Source organism: Microtus ochrogaster, chromosome 8 (assembly GCF_000317375.1).
Source record: "Microtus ochrogaster isolate Prairie Vole_2 chromosome 8, MicOch1.0, whole genome shotgun sequence".
Lineage (NCBI taxonomy): Eukaryota > Metazoa > Chordata > Mammalia > Rodentia > Cricetidae > Microtus > Microtus ochrogaster.
In genome coordinates, this window is record NC_022015.1 from 9,493,055 (window position 1) to 9,500,388 (window position 7,334).

Sequence of the window (7,334 nt, forward strand, 5' to 3'; positions counted from 1 at the left end):
AGGCCATCATATCTGAGCAAACATAGGGATTGTAGCCATCCTGGCCATCCTGACCTGGTAATTAGGTGGGTGTCAGACTTACAGTGAGAAGGGGGGCTTCTGGAGCATCTCATTGCTTTCTGCTAAGTGCATAATTTATTAGATGACCAAATGAGGAAGCGGCAGCGCCTCTTCCCTGGCAGTCTGCTGCTCTGCTAGTCCACTGTGAAAATCCCATGAACCTCATGCAGCATTTCTCCGTCCAAGCTGTGTGGCCTTGAGAAAGTTAGATAAGCTGTCTCAGCGTCACAGTTCTCATCCGTGAAACACTAATAAGGGTCTTTGTGCAAAGAAGTTGCAACTTTCTAGCATGTTGAATGTTCCGTGTAAACACCTATTACAAAAGCAGGCCATCAGGATAATGGGCTGCATATGAAGTGTGGCTGCTGAGGACATGATGAAGGGTGCAAGGGGAAGAGACTGCCCTGGCAGTTCAGGGTTGTGAAGTGTGTAAGGATCCCTCAATCTCAGGATGCAAAACACACCTCCTCCCTGCCATTAGCTTGTCCTTCTGCAGATGGTAAATATAGGTAATAAGAACACATTGCTGGCCCATCATAAAATGAGCTTCCAGGACTTGTGTTTGCATGTGTGTGTGAGTGATTTGCATGTGTGTGATGTGTGTGATGTATGTGTGTGTGTGTGTGTGTGAAATGTGTGTGTGTGAAATGTGTATTGTGTGATGTGTGTGTGCATGTATATTATATGTGTATGCTGTGTGGGGGGTATGATACGTGTGTGAATGTGAATGTGTGTATATATATATATGCTTGATATATATGTTGTTATATGTATGTGTATATATATTGCATGTATAGGATACATGTGTGTTTATTCGAGTGAATATGTGAGTGTGTGATATGTGTGCATTTGTGTATGTATGTGCATTTGTGTATGTATGTGCATTTGTGTGTCTTGGTGTATTGTATATACGTGATGTGAATATGTGTGCATGTATGTTTGTGCATGTATGTATGTGTTTGTATATGTAGAGATGTGTACATTTGTGTGAATATATATGATGTGGAGGTATGTATGTATATGCATGTGTATATGTGTGTGTATATGTGTGTATGTGTGTGCATGTGTGATATGTGTATATGCTTATATTTGTGTGAGTATGTGGGGTATGTATGTATATGTGTGTGTGTGTGTATGTATGTTTGTGTTATGCTGTGGGACAATAGTCTGTACCCTGTCCATTGTATTTTAGTAAAATGCTGAGTGGCCAGTAGCCAGGCAGGAAGTATAGGCGGGGCAACCAGGCAGGAAGTATAGGCAGGGCGATGAGAACAGGAGAATTCTGGGAAGAGAAAGAGTCAGTCTGTAGTTGTCACCTAGACACAGAGCCAGCAAGATGTGACTGCCTCGTTGAAAAAGATACCAAGCCACGTGGCTAACACAGATAAGAATTATGGGCTAATATAAGTTATAAGAGTTAATAAGACACCCGAGCTAATAGGCCAATTAGTTTATAGTTAATGTAGGCCTCTGTGTGTTTATTTGGGAGTAAACGGCTGTGGGACCTGGTGGGACAGAAACATCAGTCAACAGTCTTATGGATGTGTGTGAGTGTGAGAAACTTCTGGGCTGGATGTGGCTATTATACCCATGAACTCAACAGCAGTAGCTACCTGCACAAGATGTACACAAGGCTAGTCCCATCAACATTCCATCCCTGAGTGGGGAGGGTCTCCCTGAGGAGTTGTAGGCAGCTACTAACTTCTGGGAGACAGGGAGGTCATGTTCCCCATTGGTGCAGCCACCGGTCAATTGCCCTTCCTCAAGTAAGTAACCCTCAACCCAAGCTCATGCAGTCAACCCTAATTCAATGCATGAAAGAACAAATACAAATTTTAAAAGGCATGTAAGAGGTAGGGGACTTGTTAGGAATAAGAAGAGAGTAAGAGGAGAATGGGTGGAGCAGAGGGATGGCTCAGTGGCTAATAGCACTGGCTGCTCTTCTGAAGAACCCAGGTTTGATTCCTGGCACCACATGGTGGTTTACAAACATCTTTAACTTCAGGTCCTGGAGATCTGCCACCATTTTCTGGTCTCCTTGGGCACCTGGCACAAACATAGACATACATGTAGACCAAACACCCATAAACATAAAACAAAAATTTTAAAGTAAATATAATGGGTAAATAGGATATGAAATGAAGTTTTAAACAGATCAAAAACCCACAGATAATGTACAATTGAACAAGGAACTAAAGCATAGTGAGACAGAGTGAGGAGGGTGTCTTTTTGGCTTTTGTTTATTTTTACTCTTTTCTCTTTGGGGCCTGCCACCCAGCTCCCAAATAAATGCATGAAGACTTACTCTTACTTATGAATGCCTGGCCTTAGTTTGAATTGTTTCTAGACAGATTTTTAAAAGTTATCCAGCCTCTTTTTTTTGCCTCTGGGCTTTAACCTTTCTTTACCCTATATCTCTTTCTTTCCTTCTTACTCTGTGTCTGTGTTGCTGGATGGCTCGCCCCTGGCTTCCTCCTCTTTTTCTCCTTTCTCTCTCTCCTCCCTCTTCTTCTAGAGCCTAGATTTTTCCTCCTATTTATTCTCTCTGCCTTACAGCCCTACCTATCCTTCTCCTGCCTTGGTTGGGTGTTCATTTTATGACACCAACCAGGTGTTTTAGGCAGGCAAAATCACACAGCTTCACAGAGTTAACCAAAGACACATAAAAGGCGGCAACACATCCTTGCATCATTAAACAAATGCTCCACAGCATAAAGAATGGAACCCATCTTTAACTAATATTCCACAACAGGAGGGTGGTGACAATCTGTGCCACAGTGACTGAGAAAGGTTTCCTTGACAGACAGGGGAGCATAGATCTGACAAAGAGGGGAAAGGAAGCACGTGGCAGCGGCAGAAGCAGGAAGTGTAAAGGCCCTGGGGCAGGAACTGCTTGAAATGCTCTGGGAAGGCTGAGCAGTTGATACTACTAGGGCTTCTTCAGCTGGAACAGTGGGAGCAAACTGGGGACTCTGAGGCCATGAAGTTGGGATTGTGGCTGTGGGATATTTTTGAGGCATCACTAAGATTGTGTTAAAGAGATGTGGAGGGAGGTGTGAATGAGAACAGAGCCTGAGAGCACTGGGGGTCCAGTAGTGTGGGGCACTGCCGTGACAGAGCCATGCACAATGGAGCTAGGGTGGGGAGGGAATAAAGGGGCTGGAAGCAGTGCTTCTGTCAAGCGTGTGTAGCATTCATTTTCCACAACTCAGGCTCCCAATCCCATCTAGCATTCCCGAGGGAGTTTCTCATGCAGCATTCACGAGGATGCCACCATAAAAGGACAGCATGTGCTGCCAGAAGCCACACAATGAGCCTGTGTCAGACCCAGCTGAGGATGTCTGCACCTAACCAAGTGTGCTAGGTAGTTTTGTATCAACGTGACACAAGCTAGCGTCATCTGAGAAGAGGGACCCTCAGTTGAGAAAACACCTCCACAAGACAGAACTGTAGGCAAGCCTGTGGGGACATTTTCTTAATTGGTGATTGATGTAGGAAGGACCAGCCCATTGTGAGTAGGGCCACCAGGCTGAGCAAGCTCTAAGGAGCAAGCCAGTAAGCAGTACTCCTCCACGGCCTCTGCATCAGCTCCTGCCTGCAGATTCCTGCCTTGCTTGAGCTCCTTCCCTGACTGCCTTCAATGATGAATTATGATGTGGAAATATAAGCCAAATAAACCCTTTCCTCCCCAAGTTGAGTTTGCTCGTAGTTTTTATCACATCAGTAAGTGACTCTAACAAACCAGGCAATGTCTGCTGTTGAAACCAGACAGCTGAAGCTCTGGTTTTGTTGCTGCTTTGTTTTGTTTTTTTCAAGACAGGATTTCTCTGTGTAACAGCCCTAGCTCTTGTAGACCTGGCTGGCCTCGAACTCACAGAGATCCACCTGCCTCTGCCTCCTAAGTGCTGAGATTAAAGGTGTGTGTCACCATCGCCCCACAAAGCTCTGGGTTCTTGAGGACAGTGCTTGCTCTGTGTGTTCTCACACGAGGTCCTCAAAGTTTCCCAGGGCTGAACTGGACTGGAGAATGAAGATGTCCCTGGAAGCCGTGAGGTAGGAAAGAGAAGAGAAGGAAAAGGAGGAGAAGGAACAGGATGAGGAAATGAAGGAGGAAGAGGAAGAGAAGCAGGAAGCAGGGCAAAAAGGAAGAGGTGGGGCAGCAAGAGGAGGGGTGGGAAGGGGGAAGAAGGGGAAAGAGAAAGAAGAGAAACTGAAGGCAACAGAGGATGAAGAAGAAGTAGGAGGAAAACAGACTAGGACAAAGGAAGCAGCAGAGCCAGGCGGCTCCTGAAATCCTTGCTTTGCAGGCAGCGATCAGTCCCTCAGTGCATCACCCCCTCCTTTCACCGAGGCTGCAGAAGAAACTTAATTAAACGTGCAACTCAAAAGGGACATGGAGGATGTGACGCTTTTAAAAATATCACAGTGCAAGGCTTGGCAATAACTACAAGGAAATGCCAGCTTGAGACGTCAGTCATCTGGCTCCCTCAGCAAGGAGGAGCTAGTCCTTAAGACACGCTGTATCCTAGAGAGGTAAGAAAGCCACGTGCCCAGTCCTGACCTCCTGGCAGCCTCAGACGCATGCTTGCTGCCCAAACAGGCCTTTCAAATTGTTCTGAGTCTTCCAGCCCAGTGGATCCTGGCTCAATGAATCTTCTTGATTTTTTATCATCTGTTCGCATAGGCTCCGGCAGCCTTTTGTGCTTTCTGCCCTTGGTCCAAACTATCTCTCTAATCCGTTCATTTCTCGATACCTCCCTTTCCTAGCCTCCCCATTTCCACATGAGTTCCTGCTGAGGCCTGCTGGGGCTGAACTGTCCCTCTCCACCCACACAGCAGCCAGCATGAGCTTTCTAAGCCACTGTGAACTTGAGCCGGTGTCCCCTGTTCCAGCGTGTCTGGGGGCTTCAGGGGATGCCTGGGAAACACGCAGCCTCTTGCTGTAGCCCTTGACATGAGAGCTGACCTGGCTGTTAGTTTCTCTAATCCCTGCTCAGGCGAACTCTTCCTCCACGGTTCCTAGCCACACTTCCTCTTTCTGATCTTTGCATGCCAGAAGCTGTCCCCATCCTCTGGTGCCAGCATTCACTTCCCCAGAGTTGAAAAATCTCTCTTTGAGTGCAGTGACCTATGATAGGCAGCGCCAGGCATGTGACTTGACCTCTCTCATCCTGTCTTCCTCTATGTAAGAATATGATCATGAGAACAGCGTGGAAGGGCGTGTGGAAATGGACACGGGAGCTCAGCGGCATCCATCCTTATTCCTTCGCGTTTGCAACCCACTTCTCCAAATTCAACTCCCATCAGCCCTCTTCCTTCTGAGCTGGAAATCTCCCAATGGCCGACTCTCTCTGCAGAGATCAAATCTTCCTCATGTCTCTAGTAGGGTTGCTGGCCCGGCCCGAGTTCTCAGACCTCCACAGTAGGATTAAAATGTTATGCCTTCCAGTATTACCCTGATGTCATTTGATGGAAGGCAGAATAAGGGCTTGTACATTTTCTGGATCCAGAACCAAGCCAAGGGCCTGGCACTTAACATGTGTTAATAAATAGCCATCTTGTTTCCCCCTTTGACAATATTTTAGTTTAGCGAGCAAAGTGATGGGGAACATCATGTCTTTTTCCTGCGTGTGTGCTACCGTGACACCTTGTTTTCATCCTCCCTCTACCCCAGCCTCCCTATGTCCCCTTCCCTTCTCCTCCCCCACCTTGGTTTTCATGTCACCTGGATTCCATCAGCCACCCTTTACTCTTCCTCCCTTAAGATCTCCTCTTCCCCTCTCAAGATCCCCTTTCTAGTTTCGTTACCCATACCTACATATAAGTGTGTGTGTGTGTGTGTGTGTGTGTGTGTGTGTGAGAGAGAGAGAGAGAGAGAGAGAGAGAGAGAGAGAGAGAGAGAGATATTTAAAACAAAGTTTGTACATAGGAGAGAAATGTAATGTATAGTGTCTTTCTTCCCAAGTCTGGCTTACTTCATCACTTAACATAAAGATTTCCAGCTCCATTCATTTCCTTGAAAATACCCTTATTCCATCTGCCTTTCCTTTGTGTGTCTACACTGTATTATTTTTATCTGTTCATCTGGTGAGGGTCATCTGGGTTAGTGAGGAAAGAGGAACCTTTACTCACTGCTAGCAGGAACATACACTGTATTGTCATTCTCGCAGCCAGTGTGGAGGTTTCCCAAGTAATCAATAATAGATTTACTGTACGGCCCAGCTGCCTGGTCTTGGCAAGTAAGCAGCGGAGTCTAAGCCAGCACACCGTAGGGACATTTGCATGTGGTTGGTGTTACACTGTTCCCGGGAACCACGGAAGAGAAACAGCTTACGTGGCCATTCTCAATTCAGGGAGCTTGAAAACTTCTAGAATTCTGCAAATGTTAAGAGGCTGTGTTTGGGTAACCATTCTGATCTCCACAGCATCTTCAAATGCTTCTTTTAAATCATCCTCAGTGATGTTGAATGAAAGGTTTTTTTGCTAAAAAGTGTTCTTGCAGCTCAAACTTTCTTACTATCTCTTCCTTTTGGTTTTTCTAGTTTAATTTCATTGCCAAACACTTTTAAACCAGTGAGTTCCAAGGCCTTTTCTTGGTCTTCAGCAGACTCAAAGTCCACATAGCCAAATTTCCTATTTGTACCAGTTCTGACATCCACAACAGCAAGATCATTTTTAGCAAAAAGTTCACTGATGGCATCTTTTAATTCTGCAACAGACTTGTTTGGAATTAAGGTTTCCAATGAAGAGATTGTAAGGTGTTGTTGATTCTGAGCCTTCCACCACATTCTGTTTCTTGGCTTCGGGGACTTCTTTCTGCTTGGTCATTTCCTTCTTCCTTTTTCCAGGTGCTACTTTAACAGGCTCTTCCTCCTCTTCTTCATCTTCATCATCCTCTTCTTCATCTTCTTCCTCCTCTTCATCATCATCCTCATCATCTTTATCATCCTCATCATCCTCTTCAGCCACAGCCTTGGTTTTCACAGGAACAACTTTTGCAGGAGCTTTCTTTCCTTTAGCAGGTGTGATCTCCACAGCTTCTTCTTCAGAGTCACCATCTTCTTCTTCTTCTTCTTCTTCTTCTTCATCATCTTCCTCATCTTCATCCTCTGATGGAAGGTGTAAAGGGATTGCTTACATTGAATTTAAGTCTGAAGCTGATGCACAGAAAAACCTTGAAGAGAAGCAGGGGACAGAAATTGATGGGCAGTCTGTTTCACTCTACTACCCTGGGGAGAAAGGACAACAAAGGCAAGAAAGACCTGGAAAGAATA